The sequence below is a fragment of the Hemicordylus capensis genome, chromosome 5, assembly GCF_027244095.1.
Source record: "Hemicordylus capensis ecotype Gifberg chromosome 5, rHemCap1.1.pri, whole genome shotgun sequence".
Classification (NCBI taxonomy): domain Eukaryota; kingdom Metazoa; phylum Chordata; class Lepidosauria; order Squamata; family Cordylidae; genus Hemicordylus; species Hemicordylus capensis.
Window position 1 is genome coordinate 159,878,254 of NC_069661.1, and position 24,248 is coordinate 159,902,501.

At 41.6% G+C, this 24,248-nt stretch overlaps 1 long non-coding RNA gene across 1 annotated transcript; it reads left to right on the plus strand.

The window, feature by feature from the left end:
- The first annotated feature begins 20,186 nt into the window (after window positions 1-20,186).
- LOC128326144 (uncharacterized) lies at window positions 20,187-22,571 on the plus strand. The gene is made up of 3 exons (XR_008307865.1): window positions 20,187-20,290; window positions 20,619-20,772; window positions 22,337-22,571. It is a non-coding gene; the product is annotated as an uncharacterized LOC128326144 (long non-coding RNA).
- Window positions 22,572-24,248: the final 1,677 nt, after the last annotated feature.

Here is a 24,248-nt window from a genome sequence, read left to right on the forward strand (position 1 = left end):
GATGGATGTTCATGGGACAGAGCTGAGGGAAGAATTGAATCCTGTTATACTCCTAATGAAATCATGGAGGGAGCAACAGGATATGAAATAGGCTCAGAAAACAAACAATTTTTTTTTTAAGGTTGGGAAATAATTTATTTTTTTTGAGGCTGATGGCAGGGGTGGTGTTGGCCAGTCATTAAATATATATAATTAGTGCCATTTTTATCTTGTCCTTCCCTCAAGGAGGCATACTAGGTTCTCCCACGCCTCCATTTTGTATTCACAGCAACCCTGAAGCATGTTGACTGGCTAAAGGTTAGCCTCTGGGTTTCATAAGAGAATGGAGATCTGGACTAGCTTTTCTGTTCTACTAGATTAATCGGATGCTATAACCACAAAACCACATTGGCTGTCTTTACAACATAGGGGACTGGGTCTCACGATCAGTGAGACCTGGTTTAGGGCGCTGAGCGGGCAGGGAGCCCTGGGCGGCCGGATCGGCCGCCCACATGATGGCCAGCTCTGAGACGGAGTCGGCAGGGGCTGGGGAGCTTGGGGACTGCGCGGACCCTGGAAGCCCCAGTATGCCCTGTGCAAGCACGCAGGGCATACTGGGGAGACCCCCGAGCCGGGAGGCTGCTTTTAAGCCTCCTGGCCGGGGGTCTACTCGCGAGTAGTCGTGCTGTGGAGCCGCACCGCAGCTACTCACAAGCAGATAGCCCGGGCTAAGGGGCAGGCTACAGGAGTGGGTTAGCCACTCCAGAACCACAGGGCTCAGCTGCGAGCCCGGTGATTCTCATGATCACAAAAATCAGGCTAGGATTTTCCTAGCCTGATTTTTGTGATTTTAAGAATAGCCCCAGGGAAAATCATTCAAACAAACAAAGAAAATACCCCACTTAGCACCTGCAGTTTGAAATGGCATTAACATGACTTTTGAGGATCTGATATAACTTTATAAAGCAAGCTGAGAGGAAACTGGCATCATGCAGCCAAACAGAAAGGCATAGTGAAAAGTCAAAACATCCTCTTCACTTCTTCTTATTTTCCCATCAACTTGTTCTCAAACACAAAACTAAAAATGAAGAAAGTATTTTTGTTAATAGTATATCTGTCTTAGAGACAAATTTTATTCTGAAGGACATTTACTCATCAGCAAATAATTCAATTTCAAACAAGGCAGAACGAAATATAATCACTTTAGTTGAAATGGCATGCACAGATATGTTGTGTGTCATCCTGACATTTGTGCTTTGAAGCAGATTTTCAAAAAGGGAATACAACAGTAGGCTCCTATAGCCTCAGCGTAAGGCGGACAAGGCTAATGGACTCATCTCTAATAGCTCAGCCCAGCTGCAGGAAATGAGCCTTCTAGTTCTAAGGAAAGGAGGAAGCCATCTGAGGTCAGCTGTTGCTGATGGAGATCTGCTTTAGCAGGCGGTCTAACAATTCAGGAGTAATGTGGTGGTGGTGAAGAAGAAGGTTATCAGGGGAGGTGGCTGTCTATTTAGGACAGTCATTTCCCAGGATTTCTGTCTCTTTAAGCTCTGAAACAGGTACAGTAACACAATATTGGGAGAAGCTGCACCCGGGAAAGTCCTTTGATCAAATGACTATATCCAGATGCTCATCTCAGATGGAAGATAGTAAGTCATGTGGCTCCCGGCAGTGAGCCCACTTAATCCCCCCCTAAATGAGGTTTGCGGAGCAAATGCTCCACTAACCCCATTTGTCTGATCATGTGCCGCTGCAGTGCAGCTCTGCACCATGGTGACTCATGAGGAGACCCCGGCAGAGAGGCTATAACAAGCATCCCAGCATTGGGGGGCATTCTGGGACTTCCAGGGGCCAGGAGGCCCCCAATCCCCGCCATCCCTACCAGCTCTGTGACAGAGCTGGTAATTGTGTGGGTGGCTGATCCAGATGCCCAGGGTGAGCTGCATGCTCGTGTATGGGGAGAGCAGGTCAAGCCTGCTCTCCCCACAACCCCCCTGCAGGCTCTCCACACTGCTCATGTGGAGAGCCTCTATATGTTGCTCCTCTTCTGTATTAAGAAAACAAATATTAAAGAATGGTTGGCTTTACCTGCATGGAGAGCATGATGCACCTGGCTATATTCTAGAAGACCTTGCTGTGATTATGAGGGCTAGCAACTTGTATTTGTTTACTTGTTTATCATATTTCTGTACAACCTGATATATATATTAGGGGTGTGCAATTCGGATTTTTGGTGTTTCGATTCGGATCTGAATCGAAACACCCCCAATCTGTTTTGGATCTGAATCTGGCCCATCCGAATCACCCCTGATTCAATTTGGATCCGAATTAATCTGAATCTGAATCGATTCGGATTAAAGAATGGGTCCTGGGGCCAAAAGAGTGGGGTGGGGTGTTAGTGCATAATGGGTGGAAGCTACCACCCACATTGCAGAGGGATTGGCCAAAGGGCTGATTTTTGGTCAATTTCTGAAGTTTTAGTGTCTTTGGGGCAGATTGGGGACATAACGTGGGATCTGGGCCAAAAGAGTGGGGTGGGTTGGTAGTGCCCAATGGGTGGAGGCTACCACCCCAATTTCAGAGTGATTGGGCAGAAGGCTGATTTTTGGTCAATTTCTGAAGTTTATGCGTTTTTAAGGTTTTCCCGCATTAGGTATAATGGAGGGTGTATCACTTCACGTCGGGGGGAAAGGGGTGGCCTAGAGTGGTGTGGGGTTGGTGGTGGGGCACGGTAGGGGCAAGGAAGCTACCTGAATTTTTTCAAAGGATTTGGGCAGAGGGCTGATTTTTGGTGATTTTATTTGTTGGAGTTTTGTTGCTTCTGAAGTGTTCTGATTCTATGATAGCAAATGAGATTTTCAATGAGACACCATGAATCCACTCTCATTTGCTATCATAGAATCTACACTCAGAACATCTAAGAAACAACAGAACCCCGTACCCCATGGGTTAGAAACCCATGGGGGTGGTTGGCACCCTATGTGCACTACACCACCACTCGCTCTGGGCCACCCCAGCACCCCCCAAGTGCACTTATGGGGCTGCTGAAACCTCCATTATACCTTATGAGGAAAAACATTAAAGATGCGTAAACTTCAACAATTCACCAAAAATCAGCCCTCTGCTCAAATCCTTTGAAAAAAATCTGGTAGCTTCCTTGCCCCTATCTTGCACTACCACCAACCCCACACAGATCTGGGCCACCCCTTTTCCCCCAACATGAAGCGATACACCCTCCATTATACCTAATGGGGAAAAACCTTAAAGACGCGTAAACTTCAACAATTCACCAAAAATCAGCCCTTTGCCCAATCACTCTGCAATTGGGGTGGTAGCCTCCACCAATTAGGCACGACCATCACACCCCACTCTTCTGTCTCAGATCCCACGTTATGTCCCCAATCTGCCCCAAAGACACGAAAACTTCAGAAATTCACCAAAAATCAGCCCTCTGCCCAGTCCCTCTGCAATTGGGGTGGTAGCCTCCACCCATTAGGCACTACCACCCCACCCCACGATTTGGCCGTGGGACCTGAAATTCGAGTAGACATCACATCAGACCTTTTTGCATTGAAGTCAATGGGAGGCAAAAAGGTGGGAAATTCAAATTGATGTCATTGCTCAAAATGGAGGGGGAAGAAGAAGGCATTTATCGGCCACAAAATGGAGGGTTGAAACAACAAATATTTCAGATCCGAAACAGAGGTTATTCATTTCGGATCTGAATAATTTCGGGGGGCTTCGAGGGTGATTCGGTTCGGATCCAAATCACCCGAAATCGGCCGTTTTGGGTACAGATCGTTCTGTACCCGAAACGTTTCACACATCCCTAATATAGATCTCTAGGCAGTGTATAGAGTTAAAAACTATAGCAAATGCAAAACAACATAAAAACAGTTAAAATTCACAAAACCAATAAAATAACATCAGAAGAGAAAAACACATTAAATAGTTTACAATTTTCAGTTAAAAGTCTGAAAAAAACAGGTTTGTCTTGAGGGTCTTATTAAAAGCAAATAGAGAAGGAGATGCTCAAATGTTTCTGATCATATATGGAGAGTGTAACCACCTCCAGAACAGGCAGATCTAAACCATCTCTCAGATCTAGGGATGTGCACAAATTGATTGGTTTTTTTAAATTTAATTTGAGCCCAAATTGAATCACCCCTCATTTGTTTTGTGTCTGAATCTACCCCCCCCGAATCACCCCAGATTTGATTTGGATTTGATTCAATTTGATTCAGATCAATCTGGACCACTTATAGAGGTCCTAGGGGCACCCAGTTTGGGTGGTGGGTTGGTCCCCATTGGTCACCTACCAAACAAATTTCAAGGCCGTGGGGCATGGTTGATTTTTAATTAAAAAAATTAAGTTTTTACTGATTTTATATATTTCTGCCATAGGAAATAATGGGGATTCTTAGTCACCCCATTATAACCCTCACATGGATACCTAGCTTTCATTAAAAAACAAACAAACTAACTAAGCTCTTGCCCTTGTAGAAGTGGAGTTATGGAGAGAAATGTGAGGTCACAATTTTTCAAGTGTTTGAATTCTTTAGTGATGTGCCCGGACCGGTCCAGAGGCCATTCTACAGGCTTCTGGACCGGTCCGGATATGGGCGGTTCGGATTTGGGTGGTTCATGGTGGGGGGTCCGCTTAAGGGCGGGGGAGGGTTTACTTACCCCTCTCGCCGCTTTCCGCCCTCCGGGGCCCATATTTCCTTGAATAATCGGGGCAGCAGGATACCTCCCTGCTGCCCCTTCCCCCGCTTGGCGGGCAGTGCAAAAGGCTTTAAGAAGCCTTTTGATTGTGTGCACATGGACATATTTTCTTGAGTAAACAGAGAGGCAGGATACCTCCCTGCTGCTCCTTCTTCCGCTTTGCTGCAAAAGGCTTATTAGAAGCTTCTTATTAGAAGCCTTTTGCAGCAAAGCGGAAGAAGGGGCAGCAGGGAGGTATTCTGCCGCTCCGTTTACTCAAGAAAATACGTCCACGAGCACACACACAAAAGGCTTCTTAAAGCCTTTTGCACTGCCCACCAAGCAGGGTAAGGGGCGGCAGGGAGGTATCCTGCCGCCCCAATTACTCAAGGAATTGCTGCAGCAGAGCACCAGGAGAAGGGGTGGCAGGGAGGTATCCTGCTGCCCTGATTACTCAAGGAAATACGGGCGCCGGAGGGGGGAAGGTGGTGGGAGGGGTAAGTAAACCCTCCCACGCCTTAAAGGAACCCCCCACCCCAGTGCCGGAGCGCAGCTCCGCGGTTCCATGCACACCCCTAGAATTCTTAGGTGTATTATAACCTTTCCTCACAATGAATCCCTGTGAGGATTTATTGCAAACCTTCATTTCTACTGTTCATTTTGACTGTCATGGGGCAGTGCCAACTGTCATGTATCAACTACACCCCCCACCCCTCAAGGCAGTGGAGTACTCATTTTATTTTTTAGGAATATTGAAGTGAAAGATTCTTTGGTGTCTAATAACCTTTCCTCTTGATGAATCCCTATATAGGAAGCATCCTTTCCTCCCCCAAATACACATTTATATAGACCACCCAGTTTGAAATGGGTCTAGACAATCAGTGTCATCCAAAACTGCCTGGAGCTGAAAGGCCACTCAATCACCTTGCCCAACCATAGAAGATTAGTAACAGGTCTGTAATTAGCCGGCTCCGAGGGGTCCAATGCAGGTTTCATCAAATAAGATCTAATAATAGTCTTCTTAAGACAAGGAGGCATCCTGCTCTCCCTCAGATAAGCATTTATAATATTTACCAGACCCTCTCTGATAATAGGATTACCAGATGAAATAAGCCAAGGTGGGCAAGGGCCAAGAGAACAGGTTGTTGGATGCACAGTCCAAAGCAGTTTCTCCGCATCCTCAGAAGTCACAAACTGAAAGTGATCTAATTTAATCTTATAAGAGGAGTTGCTGGACACCTCTGCAATAAGTGTCCAGCAAAAACATCTATTCAGACAAGCTGCCAATATATAGTTTCAATGTAAAATGTGGACTGCCATCCTACATCAGTTATACATTACATCTCAATAGTTTTAACAGGAGTGTGCAGCCCAGCATATATAAAGTTGTGTCGTCAAGTTGGTGTTGACTCCTGGCACCCACAGAGCCCTGTGGTTTTCTTTGGTAGAATACTGGAGGGGTCTACCATTGCCATCTCCCACACAGTATGAGATGATGCCTAATCTTATTCAGTAAAAACCCCATGGAACAACCCTTGCACCGCTCATGGGCTTAATTCTACTCTTGACTAAACCAGTTTTCGCCCCTATAATAAGTCTCTTGACCTAATTAAAATTATACCCTATTTCTACCTGTGAGGAAAATGAAACTTATGCACAGTCCCTGAGTCCCTTGGTGCCTTATGCAAACTAAAATCAATTCTATCTAGCATGTGTAATCTAAAAGAAAATTGAACAATATATTTTATAAATGAATCACTGAGTTGTTCTCTATTCATTGCCACAAGATCGTACAGTGCGTGCCATTCCTTTTCTCAGTATATATTTTTTAAAGATGAAGGTAAATTAGATGAGTTGTAAGTATTATTGCTTTTGTGGGGACTGGGAATTGTATTCTGCTTTCCCAACATAAGAGTATATGTGTTGCTTTCAATGACAAAAGCAATTATTTGTATAGCTTTCTCAATTTGCTTCTGTAATGTGTAACTAAACATTAAGAAAATGCCTAATTGGAATCTATATTATTTTATGTCCTCAAATCCAGCACCTGTGTATTTCAAAAGGAATAAGTAAACAATATGATTTTGAATGATTTTCAGTTGAATGTTCCATGCTGTAGAAGCATTTGCACTTATAATCCGGTCTAGCCATCCTAAGAGTGACTTGAAACTTGATGTAGCAACTGTGTCTACAACTGTGTTCAAAGGAACATGAATGGTTCCTTCCATGGAGCACCACAGGGTTGCATCTAGAGATGCCCTCATACTGCTATATATTTGACTGAAGATCTGATGGCTGTAATTGCTTAAGGCTGCAATCCTAATTCCTAGCCTGTGAATAAATCCTACTCAATACAGTTGGATTTAGTTCAAAGTAAACATGCATAGGGTTGGATTGCATTATGAGATCCAATGACCATTCTACATGCACAACATAATAAACCAAATGTCTTGTTCTTGTGTGATGAGCCAATAAAAAGCTTCATGCTCTCTCTAAATAGGCTCATATATATCACATATATCATATGCCCTCTGTGCGTTTTATCAAAACATGTTCTGGCAGTTAACACTTCTTACTGAACTCCCCGCTGTCTTGTCTGAATACCAATAGTCCTGTTGGACCATGTTAAATGGCCACCAAACCGCCTCTCTACTGAGAGACTTCCTGGGCCATTTAACTTTTAATTTCCCTCTAACCTGCCATCAGGGTTCCTTTAAATGGACTCCATCATCAAAACCAGGGTGTGGGAAGACAAAACCAACCTATCACATAGGGCCAGTGAATGCCCCATGCAGGTTGCCTTTGTGCCCCCACCCCCTGATTCTGAGAGTGTATTTTTTTTAAGACAAGACCCTTAGCCCGACTTAGAGAGAGATGCTTTCTAAGTCAGCTATTTAAAGGCAATGCACTTTCAAATTTGGAGTGGGGGGGGGACAAAGCCAACCCCCCAGTTGGGAACTCACAGGGTCACAGGGTCCCTTGTGGGGTGTTGTATTTGTTCCTCCTCCCCCCAATATTGAGGATTAATTCCCTTTAAGCAAGCACCATAGCCAAGTTAAAAAGATTCTCTCTGGGCTACAAGGCTTGTTTAAAGGGACTACCAAATGGAAACGAGGGGGGTAAAAGCAATCCCTTTGGAAGACCTACAGAGTCAGTGGGTGCCCAGTGAGGGGTTGTCCCCCCCAATTTCCAAGGTGCAGTCAATGAATACTACTGACAGAATATCAGTAAAATGTCAGCAATTCCAACCGACATTTTCAGGGGGGTGCAATTTGTCCCTCCCAACAATTTCCCTGTCAGGTCTGATCAGATCAGATATAATCTGACATTTTCCACCATGCACAGGCCTAACCACTATTCTGGAAGGAACTACAGGTGAGTTAGAGATGCCTTGAGAAATATCACCATTATTATCTAAACTGTTTTAGGTTCCTAGAAATTCCTTGGATGTTTTCGTGGAGAAAGAACCTTTCATTTCATTTCACTTTTGCTTTGCATGAAATATGATGTCAGCTCTTTTGGTTTTTTATATGTAGAAGTCCAACAACCCATTGTGAGAATTTACTACTTGAACCTCTCCTTTTGATAAATTTCTGCTTCTCTCATCCAAATGGGTAGCATTTTGGGAAGGCCAGCTTTCTGAAAAATCAGAAATCTATTGTCTGGACCTGGCTACATTTTCTTTTTCTGGGCTGAGAAATTAGCATGTTTTGTTTTGGAAGGACTGCATACATTTCTCGGTGTAAGAACAGCTCCACTTGTCCAACTTCTTTTCAGATCCAAAGATGAGAAAACATGATTTTTGAAACAGACAAGCTTGCTGAATCTGCTATCTTGACCACTCTAGACAAAATAATCAAAGTGAGAGGATAAAAGAGATGTGACTTGTAAAAGAGAAGGGGTTGGTTCAGACTGGCATTTAAGAAAGCTTATTTGGGGGGTACAAGTTGGTATTTGGGCTCAGCTAATGGAGACAGGGATTTTTAGGATACTGTGAGGCTATTCTCATGATGTGGGGAAACCAGGCTAAGGGAGCCCAGCCCTATTTTTCCCCATCGTGTGAAATACTGGGCTTGTGGGCAGGCCTGGTGGTTCAACGGCAGCTAACCTGCCAAAGTAGGCCTCCCCTTAAACAAGTTTAGCAGAGTGAGCGCTCCGCTAACCCTGTTTTTTTACTGTGAGTCACCACAGCGTGGCTCTGCGGCATGGTGACTCACAAGGAGACCCTCAACAAGGAGGCTAAAACAAGCCTCCCAGTGTCAGGGGTATCACCAGAATGCCCCATGGACTCATGTGGGACATGCTGGGACTCCCAGGGGCAGGGCAGCCTCTGATCCCCGCTGCCCCTACTGGCTCCGTGACAGAGCCGGTAGTCGTGTGGGTGGCTGAGTGCTCGTGTGTGGGGAGAGTGGGCTTGACCTGCTCTCCCCGCCAAACCCACCCTGGCTCTACACACCAATCATGTGTAGAGCCTCTGTGGCTATCTGGCCTCACCAAAATGCATTGTGTTATTCTTGAGGTATGGTTAGACTTGTCAATTTAGCCAAAGGTGGGGAAAATGACATTTGGGGTTCAAAATTGAGTTTTGGCTCACTAACTGGTGATATGAGACTTCTGGGATGTAGATGGTTTTGATGTGAATGTCCATGATATGGCTGAATGTTAGTGTAGGTGGTTGTCTAACCTAACCCAAAGGTGTGGAATGTCTCTGGCAGATGTGTTCCTGATCTTGATCCAAGTAAAGGGTTCATGTTTGAGGTTCAAAAGGGTGCTCAAAAGTGTGTGCGGTTCTACCAAGAGCTAGGAATTGTCTTGTCCCCTCCAAAGGTGAGATTATTTTGGGAATTGGGCACTGGAATTAGATAAAGGAGAAGGATGACCTTTAGGGATGTGGATGGAAGAATCATTTCATTCATTCATTCATTCGATTTATATACCGCCCTTCCAAAGTGGCTCAGGGCGGTTACATTTAAAAAACAGAATATATGCTTGCCCTTGAGAGAGGGCCACATTGCTCAAAATGCATCAGACAATTGCAGTTATTGCAATGCTTTAAAATAAACAAATCATATTTTCAGCACCATGTGGTTGCCACTATTTTTTGTTGGTTATGACTGGTTGATTGCTTTTGTTCTGGTAAATAACTCCTCAAATACTTGGTTACTCTGTATATTTTCCCACACTTTCTGCTGGTCAAGCCACTATAAAATCTATGTACCTCAGTCCCTCTTTCCTCAAAAACTTTCAAGTGGTGCACACTAGTAATGCAAAGCTTTCAATTCAGGCTACAAGCTAGAACAGACTATTGTCTGTGGATATGTATTCAAAAGAAAGAGAGATGGGGGAGGAAAGGGAGCTGAAATCTCTGCTCTATCACAGCAAAATCCGTGGAAAACGTAGAGGACTGAGCCTTTTGTTAGGAATGTTTGAACTTCTGTGCTAGCAGGTAGACCTGTTGTTTCTTATACAAGGTGGTCTTCTAGCTCTGTCAGTATATAAAGTTCTACTTACTATAATAGGTACACAATTTTTTAGGATTGGGTCTGTGTCTATCTTCTCCCATGTTATACCACTTCTTCATTATGTATTTGGAAAGCAGTTCACTCATGGCTACAGCTCTTTACCAGGGTGGTCTTCAGGTGTCCCTTGTTGTCTTGAATGGTTGGCCAAAGCATGAAGCAGAAAAGCAAATCTAATTCTTCATAGGGCTTATGTTGTTCTTTCTCCCATGACTTGGAAGGTTTCAGTTTTTCCTGGCATTGCCATCTGTTTTCAGGTCTTAATTGCTTTTAACATAGTCCTCAGAGAACAGTAAGGCAATGTTTTCCTATCTTCTTTTAACGCCATTGCTACTTGTCCTTAATATTTCCCAAGCCCTTTGAAATTCGAATTTCTTGTACTGTGAGTGCATCAATTCAGCTCAGATGTTTTCCTCAAGTAAATTGCCTTGCAATGGTGCTTCCATTAGTTTTAGACAAAGTGCATATTGCCACCAACCTGCATCTCTTTCTGTGTCAAAAAGTTCTAAGCAAATCCTTTCCTGATTGGCACTGGCTCTTTAACCTTCCAAAGCAGTTATTCTGTGCTTGCAGCCGCCGGTAGGCAAGGTTTGTTTTGCTTTGTTATTGTTTAAAATTTCCCTGTGAATCATTTGCAAAAGCATAAAAACTCCCTCTTCAGATTATGGCTCTGTTGGTATGACCCTTTTACTCATTTAGTTTCAAGTTTGTTGGAAACAACAGCTGTTGTGGAACAAAGATAAAGACACAAGACACAACCTTCCAATTTTTTTGGCAGAACACCATGCAATTTACATAAAAACAAGCTGCATTCTTCACGTCAGTTTTGAGCTGCCACAATAACTTTGCTGCAAACCTATTTATATGAATTGCTCGTGTTATTTAGGGATTTAACAGGCACAGAAAAGATACCTAACCCCGTATCCAGGTGTTCTGCTTACTTTGAACTTCATTAGTTAAAGATGAATAAATGTAGGCATTTTTCTTAACATCACTTTTATAACCACTTTATCATACAGAAACAGCAAACCAGGTAGCAATAAATTAAGTTCAAGCAGACATGTCAATTAGTTATAAATCCTTCCCTCTCCCAAACTTAAATCTTTATCTCTTAAATGTCTAAATAAACAGTGATATACTTGACTCTCTAAACAAAAAGAGAGAAACTTTTGAGATAAACCTCAGTTTGCAGAGAGAATTAAAAGTTAGCATACCTGCTAACATGTCCCTATTTTCCCATTGACCTGAATAGGAAAATAGGGACATGTTGGCAGGTATGTGTTAGATTAATTGAAAATGGAATTAAATGCTAGATGAATAAAAATTGAACAATAGGTTCACCTTTTAACAATCAAATACAAAACACTGCAATTTGTCTTTCTTGTAAAAGAAAAAAAAGCCCCATTATACTTCAAGTCAGGAAACTGTCCTTCTGGCAAACAATATGAAGCCAAAAGCTTCTGAGGTTTCCAAATTATGAGCCAAAATATTATGTCACATTTATAGGCCTTTTGACCAGCTGTTTGGGAATTCTACCATTGTCTCATGTATCAGTGGAATATCAGGCCTTTTCTGAAGAAGGCCCATTCTCGTCCTTCCTCCCTGCTTCACAACATTTACATTCTTCTGCTAATCTTTTATGTTTTGTTGTTGAGAAGTTTGTCCCAGTGGGGATCCTGTAGAGAGAGTGTGTGTGGGGGGGGGGGGGTTGGAGTCAGAAAGGAAAAAGGAGGGGAAAGAGTAGGAGAAAACTGAGTTATTTCTGAATAAACTCTTAGTTAAATCTATATAAGATTACTTTGTGTTTGTGAAAGAAACAGCTATACAAAGCACTATGAAACACCAGTTTATCTCTTCCTGATACGATTTTTTAAAATAAGTTCATTTGCAATGACTATCCAGTAGCTTTTGATGAGAGCAAGTATTCTGGAAGAACTTCATTCACATTGGTTTGGCTGCCGCCGCGCATGCGCAAATGCACGCTGCAAGGCTGTAGGCCATGCCAGGCCTCGCAGAGGGCATTTGCGCATGTGCGGTGGCAGCCAAAATGGCCACCGCTCGCCTTTACGGAGGCCTGAAAGGGCCAAAAAGACTACATTTACCCAGCTGCGGCAGTGATTGGAGGCTGGTGGGGGGGAGAGGAAACCCTCACGGACACACACACACACACACACACCCGCGGCTACAGCAAGCCCCTCAAAGGGGCTACAGGTAGTTACTTTTCATTTATTTATTTATTTATTTTTAAGTTTGTGGACCTGCCGGACCGGACTGGCGGCTTGGTTCTGGTCCAGACGGACCGGGGGGGGGGGGTTTCGATCATGAACCCACAACCGAACTGTCGGACCATGAACCACCGGACCATTTCTGCACATCCCTAGACTGGAACAATCATGAACATGATAAGACAAAGAACCAAGCCCACACGCAGTCTTCTGACTCTCCCTTTCCTCCTTTCCATGGTCCAGAGCTATGATGCAAGCATACTGGCTAGTTAAACTTCAGCTCCACATGTTGCCCAAAGCTGGGAGGACATGAAAATATAAGAAGACTCTTGGTAGATCAGATCCGAGACCTATCTAGTCCAGCATCCTATTTCCCACTGTAGCCCATCTTTCCCCCCTTCAATTGATTATTCAAAGGCATCCTATCCTGAACCTGATGGCCTGAAGGTAATGGAATGGAATGGGTCTGGAGATGGAAAGGGTCTAAGTTATCTAGACCCAACTGGCTTTGGGGCAAGTTATGGGATTGAGACTACCTTGGTTGGCCTGATGGATGATCTCCAATTAGATATTGACGAGGGAGTGTGACTCTGCTGATCCTTTTGGATCTCTTGGTGGCTTTCTGTACCATCAACCTTGGGATCTATCCATCTGGGTTGCCTGAGGGAGGTAGAATTAGGTGGCACTGTTCTACAGTGGTTCCACTCCTAACTCTCGGGTAGATTCCAGATGGTCTCATTTGGAGACTGTTGCTCTGCAAAGCTAGAGTTACTGCATGGCATTCCACAAGGCTCCATACTGTCTCCAAAGCTCTTTAACATCTACATGAAACCACTGGGGCGACTCGGGGCTGGACCTTCTCTATCGCTGCCCCAGAACTTTGGAATGCACTCCTTGTCAAAATAAGAGCTGTTCCATCTCTGATTGCTTTTAAAGGGACTCTTAAGACACACTTGATTTTTCAGGCTTTTCATTAAAATTAATTTTAAACTGTTTAATTGTTTTTATCCTGAGAAATTATTTTAATTTCACTTTGTGAATTGTTTTAAATTGTTTTTTTTAATTCTATGAAGGTGTTTCAATTGTTTTGTTCTTATATTGTAATTTGTATTATGTACACCACCTAGAGATGTATATCATGTAGTATATGAGTATAATAAATTAAAAAAAAATAAAGTAATTGATAAACCTGCCCTCCATAAATTAGTCTAAGCCCCTTTTAAAGCCATCCACGCTAGTGGCCATCACCACATCCCATGGCAGAGAATTCCATATATTAAGTATGTGGTGTATAAAATGTACTTCCTTTGTTGGTCGTTAAATTTAACCAAGTTAATTTTAACTTAACCAAAATGATCAGGGGTATAAAGCATCTTACTTAGGAGGTAAGGCTGCAAAATTTGGGACTCATTAATTTAGAAAAATGGCAGCTAAGGGAAGACATGATAGAGGTTTGGAGAAGTGTGCACTGCATAGAGAAAATGAATAGAACAAAGTTTTCCCACCTCTCTCAACACTAGAACCAGGGTTCATCTCATGAAACTAATTGCCAGGAAATTTAAGACCAACAAAACGATAATTTGGGTTGCCCCCTCCTGCATCTTTTTGAGATCTATAATCTCCTTTTTGAGATACAGTGACAAGAAATGTACACAGTATTCCAAATGTGGCCACACCATAAATTTTTATAATGGCATTACTAGCTGTTTTATTTTCAAACCCATTCCTAATAATCCCTAGGAGGGAACTGACCTTTTTCATACCTGCTGCATGCTAAGTTGACATTTTTAATAAGCTGTCCACTACAACCCTAAGACCCCTCTCCTGTTCAGTCACCGACATCTCAGACCCCATCAGTGGATTTTTTTTTACGCCAATGTACACTTATATTGAATTGCATTTGCCAATTTGTTTGTCACTCACACAGTTTGGAAAGATCTTTTTGGAGCTCCTCACAATCTGGTTTGGATTTCAGTACCTTAAATAGTTTAATGTCATCTGCAAATTTGACTACCTTAAAGCTTACCCTACTTTCTAGATTTATGAATATGAATAAATTAAAAATAAATTAAATATAAATATAAATTAAATATAAATATAAATATATAAATAATATAAATAAATTAAAAAGCACTGGTCCAAATACGTATGCCTGGGGGACTTGACCTCTTATGTCTTTTTATTGTGAAAATTGTCCATTTATTCCTACCCTTTGTTTCCTGTCCTTCAGCCAGTTACCTATCCCTAATCCCCTGTCTGCTAAGTTTACTCAAAAGGCTTTGATGAGGGACTTCATCAAAAGCTTTTTGGAAGTCCATGTACACTAAGTCAACTGGATCATCTCTGTGCTTGTTGAGATTCTCAAAGAACTCCAGAAGGTTAGTAAAGCAAGAGTTGCCTTTGCAAAAGCCATACTGATTCTCTGCCAACAATGCTTGTTTGTTTTCTATGTATTTTAGAGAGGATCATGAAATGGACTTTTTTATTTGTTTTGAATCAAAAATTCATTTCAAATTTGAATCTAATACAAATCTGGTCTGAAAATTCAGTTTGAATTTGAATAAAATTCAAATCAAATTTGAGTTGATTTGACCCTGTTTTGGCACCTTTTTTAAACAATCAGGAGGCCTGAATGGTTTAAAAAGGGTGCCAAATGGCTCTCAAAATGAATTTGAATTAAATTTCAAAAATTTGATTCAAATTCAAATAGAATTGCCCTTTTAAGGGTTGATTTGATTTGAATTCAAATCATTTGAATCACCCAGATTTGAGTCAAATTGATTTGAATTCACATCAATTTGCACATCCGTAATGAATTTAACAGTTTTGTCCTTGCTTATGCTTTCCATCAATTTATCGCTAACTGATGTTAAGCTAACTAGCCTCTAATTTCCTGGATTGCCCTCTAGACTGTTTCTTTTTTAAAAAAATTGTGTTACACTGACCACATTTCAGTTCTTTGGCACAGAGCCTTATCTATCTATCTATCTATCTATCTATCTATCTATCTATCTATCTATCTAACACATAACACTTACGTCTCTTTGCCAGAAGATCAAAATATATTATCTTCTCTGAGTTCTTTAAGAGCTCTTGAGTGGATGTCATGTAACCCCAGCAATCTGATAATTTTTAACTTTTTAAGACTGCTTAGATCATCATCCTTTATCACTTCTATTTGACTCAATTACTCCCTGAGAAGCTCAGTTGAGGCCACAGGTATGTGCTCTGCATCTTCTGTCATGGAGACAGGCACAAATAATTCATTCAGCTTTTCTGCAGTCTCCATACCCTCCTTAATAATCCCTTTCACTCCCTCGTCATCTAATTGTCACTTCCCTGTCATGCTTCCTGCTTCTAATGTATTTAAATTATTAGTCATCGGTTTTTCAAACTTTGCTTTGTATCCCTTATTGTCTCCTTGCATTTCTTTCCTCAGAGATTGTGTTCCTTTCTGTTTTCCTCACTTGGAAAACTTCAATTTTCTAAGGAAGCTTCTTTCCTTGTATACCTTCCTCGACTCTTCCTTTTAGCCGTGCTGGCATTCTCCTGGATTTTACAAACTAGAATATGAAACTCTGGTCAAATCCTGCTTTCACCAGTAATTTAATTAACCAACAGTGGTTTAACTAACCAGGATTCACACTTGCATAAGGGAAAGTCCAGGTTTTGGAGCCAAATGGAGCCATATACAAAGAAATTCTTGGCAAATATCAGTGACCATGTTGCATAACCACGGTACTGTGGGAATATTACTACCACCATGATGGAAAAAATAACCAGTCCGCCCACACTCAGTTGTGGCCATAATATAACAAAGTCTTGTAGAAGGGGCACCAATTTACAACCTTATATTGTGCTTTCCATTATGCTAGTATTAACAATAAATTAACAAGTAACAAGCCAATATTACCTAAAGTATCGCCCAGAAGAGAATTCTTGGCAAATTATTTATCTGCACTGTTACTTACTCAACTTTTTCTTATTGAAGGGTAGTGTATATGTGTGTACAGTATATACTAAAGCAAATTTTGCTTTACCTTCTAGCCTGATGAAGAGTACTGGAGATCTCAAAAGCTTGAGGCTCACAACATTTTTCTTTTAGCTGGCCCTAATAAAGTATTGCCCAATTGTGGTTTTCAGTAGTTTATCTAATGGATCAACACAGCTTGCTATGATTTTTGTGTATTTTTAATATCTATTTTGCTATGTGGTCTGTACCTTCCCTGACAGCTTCAGCTGATAAAAGCAATCTGCTTGCATCCACTTTCAGTTCCAGCTTTCTGCTTGTAAGCTATTTGATTGTGGATTATGTTGGCCCTGCTATTGTCTGGCAGATCACCTTGCGGGGCTTCTGAACTGATGCACCCACTGGAATGTCCCTGTTTTCAGCTGTGAAATGTTGGAGGCTCTGACTCATCTTTTGTTAAGTATCTGCAAAGCTCTATTGTTTGTGTTAGAATGAGAAAGCAGGCTTTGGAGGTGCTAAACCTGTTACAGGCACTTGAAGTTATTTGCTATATAATTCTTTACACTGACAGGATGCAAAAGGAAGTTGTTTTGTTATTAACAGAACTGTTAAAAAGCTATACAAAGAGAGATGACATTTCTATATATCACTGAAAGGTCTCCAAGGAATACCATACTGTGCAACAGCTGTTAAGGTACCTATAATACACCTTCCTCATGAATTCCTCTTGTGTGGTTCAGGAAATTAGGTTCACAAGACAAATTCTCTTTCTTCATGAATATATAATGACATATTAAGCACAGTTTACAATGAATGTGCTGTGTGAAGCTTATAAAGAAAACATTTTTGTTTTGCCTGAGACATGACTATTTTAATTAGCTAGTAATAGCAGAACCATGAAGATTTGATTAGAAGATTTAAATGAGGTAAGTGTCACAGAGTTGTAGTCTTCATTTTATTGAAAATCTTCCACAAAGTGCCTGCCTGCCTGTCTGTACATCATTCATCATGACAGAGATAGATATTTGATTAAAACAATTTATGACATTCCTCTTCTATCATTACCTAAAGCTTTTAAAGGTGAGTGTTGGGGGTGGGGGGAGTGCAAAATCTGGACATTTAAAAAAGTGAAGTTCGTATGAACGTGCATTTTAAATTAAAATTAGATCAGGTTACGGGCATGGGGAATTTATTTATCTAAAATATTTGTATCCTGCCTCTTCACATCCCAAAGTGGCCCTGCAAACAACATTCAAGCCACAAACCAGAGGAGAGCTGGTCTTGTGGTAGCAAGCACGACTTGTCCCCTTAACTAAGCAGGGTCTGCCCTGGTGGCATATGAATGGGAGACTGGTTGTGCGAGCACTATAAGATATTCCCCTTAGGGGTGGAGCTGCTCTGGGAAGAGCAGAAGGTTTCCAGTTCCCTCCCTGGCGTCTCCAAGATAGGGCTGAGAGAGATTCCTGCCTGCAACATTAGAGAAGGCACTGCCAGTCTGGGTAGACAATACTGAGCTAGATAGACCAATGGTCAGACTCAGTATATGGCAGCTTCCTATGTTCCTATTCTTCCAAGCTATATGCCTCTATGTATGAGACCTGAAATGAATTTGGCCCCCCAAACCTTTGCTCAAAATTCACCTTTAAATTTGATGCCAAATATTATATGGATTTGTAAATATTTGACACAAGCTGTAGTGTTTTAAAGCAACTACAATAAGACCTGAAAACAGTCTGATCAAGGGATGGACAAACACTCTTATCTGTTTGCAAAAGAACCTATGGATATTGGATTCAGTATTAACAAAGAACAATCCAAGGGGAATCCAAAGTATATAATTAAATTTTGTGGTTAATATAATTAACCACAATTTTGTCAATATAATTAAATTTTGTGGTTGTATCGATAATACATAATTTAAAGGTGCTTCCTATTCCCTGTCTTTGGAGAATAGGAAGGACTCTGCAAGTTACTGAACGAGGAGTCCTGGTTAGGAGCCTTGAGACAGAGAGACATTTACCTTCATGAATTTGTTTAGAAATTGCTAGTTCCTTATAAAGAGAATGGAAATATCCAAATGTAGCCACTGAGGAATACTAGTCATTGGTTGAAACGTGTCTGGCTACAACTACATATCTGATACTATCCTCCTGGGAGACTACAAGAGTATTGGACTGACCAAGCCTTTTGGAGATCACTTTTGATGATCACCATAAGATTATCTTCATTCTCCTTTCAAACAGAACGTGGATACTGGCAAAATTCTAAATGGATGCCTTATAAGGACTTTTATGAAATTTAAATATTTATGAATTGTATGCAATATTATCGATACCATCCCATCTAATTATATTGAAATATTCACTTTGGATTCCCCTTAGATTGTTGTCTGTTTGCAAAACCATCTGGGTTTTGCAAGTGTCCTTTGCAAATAAACTGTAAAAAAAAGTTTGTTAAAAAAATGTTTAAAAAAAAATACTGTAAAAAAACAAGTCAAGGGGTTTTGTCAGTACTTGCAAAAAATAATTGCAAAAGTAACATGGCAAACTCCATCGGACCTCTCCTGGGCTACAAAGAGCTGCCATTTGCAGCGAGGATCATGAGACACAGAAGCTGCATGATACCCAGCTATAAATGGCTGATGGCTTCACACCATAATGGACGGGTCCCATGAGGCCTATGTGGAGCTACGAGGCTCCATGGGGCATATGTGAAACTGTGATTTGCAGCTGCAGATTTATTTATTTTTTTAAGTATATGCTGAGTTTTTTCTAGTGGTCTAAAAGTGACTTGGATGCCCCACAACTTCTAGCAACAGAGTGAAAGGTGCAGTTAAAACTGGGGTGAGGTCTAGGGAGTGGGACATGACCTTGAACTGGAGCATTTCACTCTGAGCATTGTCACTTCATTTTCAAGCACTCCTGTTTTGAATACTTGTCCCTTCTCTGGCCTACAAACAGTCATGTTATCAAACTGTGCATTGCTTTATCCCGCCCATGTTGATCTGTCAGTCACTCATTCTGTCCTATGTTCTAACTCAGTCCTTGCACATTCCATCCCTGCTTCCACTCCTGTGGAACCTGCGCTGGCATTCATCTCCTGTGCTGCTGCAACACTATCCAACTCTCCTTCAAAATCCTAGTTCACTGTTCGTGATCTTCCCTGAATGTCAGTTCTTCTTGTATCCCTACCTATTCTTTCTTCTACATAGGTGATGAGGTGAACTAAATTGCCAAGTTACTGTGAGAGCACCTTCTTTGTCATGAGCCCTGTCATCTATTATCTGGAGAGGTTCGGTTATGGCTGCCACTGGCTCATTTGGTGGTGACTTGGGACCAGGCCTTCTCTGAGGCTGCCCTGCGGCTTTGGAATATGCTCCCTGTCAAAATAATCTCCATCTCTGTTTGCTTTTAGGAAGACCCTCAGGACACACCTGTTTTCTTAGGCTTTTAACTGAAATTAATTTTAAACTGTTTAATTGTTTTAATCCCATGAAATTGTTTTAACTTTTTATTCAGTGAAATTGTTTTGTTTTTATATCTGCTGTGTGTTAAGTAGCGCACACCACCAGGTGGTATATAAATATGATAAATAAATACATACATACGTACTGCAGCCATCAATGTTGGCTCATTGCTTTGTTGCTCCCCTGTAGGGTGGAACCAGCTCAGCTGGAGCCAGTTTTGACACCACCCCACATCACTGGCCCAGATGCTGTTCTCTCCTTCTCTTGCTGGTCTCCCCTTCAGGCCCATGCCACTGCTTGCTGGTCTTGAAGAGAGGAACCAAGATGGTGACCAGCTAGCAGCACCTCACCCAAGCTCTGCTCACTTACAGCCTCACCAGGGCACTCTTTTCCCTAATCCATCATGCCGTTGAAAGGGAAAAACAAGGTAGGGACACCAGGGAAACCCCTGATAACAAAATAGGTGCCCAACAGCAGTCCAGAATGATGAGGAAGCAAAAGCAGCTGAAACGCGATTCTTTTCTGCCAGTTTCAAGGTTAAAGGGAACCGTGAGTGACTCCCCTTGCTGTTCTCCCCTTCAGGCCCATGCCACTGCTTGCTACTATAGAAGAGGCAGTATATATTCAGCAGCTTTGCTCATTGGCAATTCCTCATAGCCACTGCTGCTCCAGCACCAGTTCATGCCTGTTTTCTCTCCCTCCCTTCTACTGTCTCTCTAGCACTAAGCTTTTCTGCTTTGTTTCCTCTATTTCAGGTGATATAGTGATACTGAGAGGAGGGAGTTGGCTGGTGCTAGAGCAGCAGAAGCTCTGAGGAGAAGCCAGCAGGCAAATTTCCCACTGGATGCCCACTTTCTGGCTGCAGGGCAGAGAGCACCTCCCAAAAACAAGACCAGCAAGGAGAAAGAGGTGAGCCACGGAGCAAGGTCAGTGAGTGGGGCAGGACTGACAATTTATTTATTTATTCAGCAATGGGGGAAGAGACCAGGAGCAGTAGGCAGGTAGGGTGTGCCCGGAGTGGGATGCCCATACTCACTGCCTGAAATTGTTACCTCACTTGGCCTTATGGGAGAACCACTCCTGGCAGCCATAACTAAAGGATTGTCGCCTTTCCTACTTTAACATTCTGCCATCTCATTTCACTGTTTAACTATGAGGAAGAAGCACTGAGGTTTCCAGATAAAACACAATGTTTATATTGGTGGTCAGTGCTGTTGCATCTGCCTTGGAAGCAAACAGCTTAAGATGAAAGAGTAGAGAGATAGGGCACAAGGAAGACCAGCCAATCTAAAGCAAAGGGGAGGTATCAACCTCACCACTCCAGGCAACATGTAAATGTGACCTTAGGTAGTTGTTGTGGGATGGAGCACGTCCTGATTAAAACTCCGCTACTGCAATAGAGAAGCAAAGATGGGTGGACAAGCAGAAATACAGACAAGCTTCTGGGTGGGTTGAAATTAGGAGAGAGACCTGAATACTTGTGTTTGCTTTGGTACGAAGTTTCAATTTAATTATGTAACAAACATTGAATTAATTTATGGCGCCCACTCAGGTTTTACTCCCAAAGTACTGAGACATGTTTGCTACTTACAATTGAAACATATTGATTTCCTTTAGGAATTCATTCTTGTTGACTGTGAATAAGTCCATCTATTTCACATTCAAATCAACAATAGAAATCCTTTAGCTACACTCTATTTTTTTTGGGGGGGGGGGATGAACATTTACATTTTTTCCTTCAAACTTCACGTAGATATAATTAAAAAGCAACATCTCTTAGGAAATTACTACTTATTCATTTGGTAAGAAGCTCAGTCCTCTGGCTGATACTGTTCCCCCTTCATGTGTACGCCTACAGATCATCCACAAGTGGCTTTATGATATAGGATCTATCCCCATTGGTGACAAGACCAAGCCATGTGACATTTTGAATGCATTATTTTCTCCCCACTCTCCTTTAAGTAGTTTTCTAGTCTTGTGAACTATAGGAGAATGAAGCAGAGCATCATATAATCTCCCCACAATTTGAGGTGGTGGTTGAGTCTGCAAGCTTTCTCCTGCAGGCCGTGTAGACTTTGGGGAAATGATACCCTCTAATTTGGTGGCTTAATATAACAGTCTAATTATTCATCAGCCAACACTTCACTGATTCTGCTTACCAATCATAGCTTCAGTCAGTCAGTTTCTACTTTTTGCCTTAACATTCACTGAGGAAAAATATTGGGGTCTTGGATCCTGAATTTCTGATCTTAGCTTCACTGTAAGGCTGAGTAAAGATATATACTTGTGTTGCGTGCCTCCATCCAAGCCCTTGGAAATCTTTAAGGTCCTTTTTATCAATTTGGTTTCTCTTTTATTTCCTGTGAATTCATGCTTTGCTCGTCATCACCATCATTAACTTTTTTTAAAGGCTTATAGATCCCATAATTTGGTCTTTATCACACGCTCTGTCTTCACAATTCATCACTTCTAGGAAATCTAAGGAAATCAAAGATAAAGAAGAAAGTTTGCCTATTCTGCTGGTCACTCCAACACTGAAGGAGGAAGTTGGGAGTATGGGACAAAGATCTTTGTAATCTCTGGCAAGAGCACAGTGGAACTTATGAGTAAAAGTGCATGTGATCAGTCTGCATTAGTGCATTCTAATGATTGCTTATATCAAAATATATGATGATACTGAAAACTTCCAAAGCACATTATCTGAGCAAATTCTGAACACCATCTAGGACATGGTCTGAAGAAGCATTCAACATCCTACAATTTCTTAGCATGAAACCAATTTCAATTTCCATTCATAACACAATAATACCCCAGCAGATTTCACACTTTGCAATTGTTAATCTGATTTTCAGCTACAGTAATTTTTTTTCTCATGTGGTTTTGAAGCTTGTGTTTATCTTGGAAACATTCAGATCCACATTTTAACCTCTTCTGAATGCTGTACTGATTGATCATAAATTTCCTGAACAAATGATAATAAATTTTGTTACATCCACTTCCCAATCTTTGAGATACTCAGTCATGCTTCAGATTAACTCTGTGCTATTACATCTCCCTTTGGATAAGTTTGCTTGTTGGAGATCCCTGATAAAGTTGCTTATCTTGGGTAGATTTTTTTAATACTCTTCTCCTCTGGTATTTCTGTTAAGCTAAGCAGATACATAGGCTCTAGAAATAGAAAAGAACAAGAAAATTAGATTCAAGGAAGAAAAAAAGTGAAATTAAATTCAACCTTGCATTTTATCTGTTTCCTCATGGGTCAAAAACAACTTCGCAAAGGTTGGAGGGGGGAAAGTTGTTGGCCACATTCTCAACTGATATAAATGTAGACAGAGCTATTGGAATAGTAAAAGTGAAAGCATCCCAATTTACACATACTGAGAATCTGAAATCACTTTTGTTTGTGTGTCTGTTTATTTACACTGACATGCACAACCACACAACAGGTGCAGACTTTTTGGTTTGTACTAGAATACAATTGTAACAGACCAAAATGCATGAAAGACCAACCACACAAAAATGTTAGAAAAGGGATATTTGGATTTATTGTGTTATTATTACTGAAACTTAATAAAGTTGGGGTTTTTGCACTTGATAATCTGTACAAGTGCAAAATCAGAGAATTATATAGTGTGGGAGACTGAAGACTCTGATGATTATAAGGAACATAGGAACAGAAGAACATAGGAAGATAGGAAGTCAGACTATTGGCTCAGTATTGTCTACACAGATTGGCAGTGGCTTCGCCAAGGTCACTGTCAGGCATCTCCCTCAGCCCTGTCTTGGAGATGCTAGGGAGGGAACGTGGGACCTTCTGCATGCAATCATGCAGATATTCATCCCAGAGCAGCCCCATCCCCTAAGGAGGATATCTTACAGTGCTCACATATAGTTTCCCATTCAAATGCAAGCCAGGGTGGACCCTGCTTAGCAAAAGGGACAAAGTCGTGCTTGCTACCACAAGACCAGTTCTCCTTCCAAGCAACTGATAGCATGAAGCACACACACTGGGAACAGTTCACCTGTTTAGCTCTCCCAATCATTTTCTGTAAGATGTGAATATTTCAGATGTACGCACATCCAGTTCAGTAATTTCAATAGCATAGCTGATATTTTAAAAATTCACTGTTCCCTTGAAATGTCACAGCTTATAGAGCTATAGCTTCTTGTCAATGAAGTTCCTGTTGTCTTCTACGTGCAGTCTCTCATACCTACCACAATGATCTCCTCCATGATTCCCTGCTGTGTCTAACTTGCAGAAGGCAGTATATCTTCAAGCGGGAAATGCCACACACAAAAGTCAGGGCAGCTCAAGGTATTGTGTTGTCTGAGGCAAGGTGTTAAATGCTGCCTTGCCCCATGTCCCTTTGATGGTGAACAGTCTT